Genomic DNA, 1,487 nt, shown 5'->3' on the forward strand with positions numbered 1-1,487 from the left:
TCCAGTGTTCTCATAAACCTGGCAGAGCTCTGGCGTCGTTCTGTACCCTTCTATTACCTGCTTACGGATCTTCCTCCCGTACTGGACTGTAAAGCTTCCACAGCCAGGCACAACATTCTAATCATTGTGGAGAAGCAGACAGGAATGTCCATGGAATGACCTGATGGCTCTCTCTAGCTGGCCTTTCACAACAAGCTGGCTGAGGTGGGTGGCTCCCCAGGATCTCCAGAAGCTCGAACTCTGGGCAGTTGGCAGGCCGGGCTCTGGGATGCATCCTTCAAACAGCTAGCACCCCAGGCTTAGATGGTTTTGCAAAGTTGCTCACCAAGTTCTCCCTCTAAAACAATGGAACAACTTTAGTGCATGGCATTCCTCTCCTAGAGCTAACCTGTGATGCATCCGAGATGTCCAGCCCAAGAAGGTAATAAACATGTCTTTTTATTCTGATGCTTTGACATCCAATTATTTATTATTGTCTTGCTAACAGTAGAGGGATTTCCTCCTCCCAGGGCTAGTTAACTCCTAGAAATAGTCACCACGCACTGGTGTAAATCTTTCACATGCTGATGAACCAATCCAGAGACCATGCCCCAACCACCTCCTTTATTGGGTTTCCACAGGGCTCTTGCACTCTCTACCTACCAGTCACCCCCAAGGCCAGATACCACACAACTAAGGAAAACCCCTATGCCCAGGAGCTCACTGAAACTATTTAAACTAGCAATGCTCAGCCTGCTTACCCTGCCTTGTCCATCCTTTCCCTTGGAAACCACGGTTTCCGCATCACTCTTACCCAGCTTCCCCATCACTCTCTCCGCCTCTTGACTGGTCCTGGAGCTTCCCCTTGTGGTAGTGTGACATGGCACTCCCCCTCTTCTTGGGAACTGCAAGAAACTGTCTTCTCAATGACAGTCATCTCCTGATCTGTTAGCCTCATCACACCTGAATAATAATAAAAGCAACATTTAAGACAAGGCATACCTCTCCATGGGATTCTGAGAGACTGGAGGTCACATGGGTCCTATATATGTTAACCCTCTGCCCACAGTACAATAGTAGCTGAGATCTGCCCATGACTTTCACTCAAAATCCATCTTTGTATCCCAAGGTACAAAGCGGGATGGCTGGTACCTGAAATGAATAATGAGCTGGGAGCATCCTCACGGTACAGTAACTTGAGGGGTCAGTACTAACATTCTGAACATCGCACCTTCCTCACCTCCCTTCAGACTAGTCTGTAAAATGCTAAGTAGGTCCATGGATGCCAGCCCTGGGACAGCCACACACAGAGCACCCCCCACCCCCACCACAGGACCGGAGCCCTATGACCTCAGTCCAGAGCTCGCTCTGTATTTCCAGCTGCCTCTCTGAGGATCAGGAGCTTGAGAGAGAGATGAGGGAAGGGAAAGGTGATGAAGTCACTCCATGACCATCAGACCAACGCCATCCAACAACATGGATTGAGTGTTATCCTGGATGAAAGATAC

The sequence above is a fragment of the Dama dama genome, chromosome 1 (genome assembly GCF_033118175.1).
Source record: "Dama dama isolate Ldn47 chromosome 1, ASM3311817v1, whole genome shotgun sequence".
In the NCBI taxonomy this organism is placed as follows: Eukaryota; Metazoa; Chordata; class Mammalia; order Artiodactyla; family Cervidae; genus Dama; species Dama dama.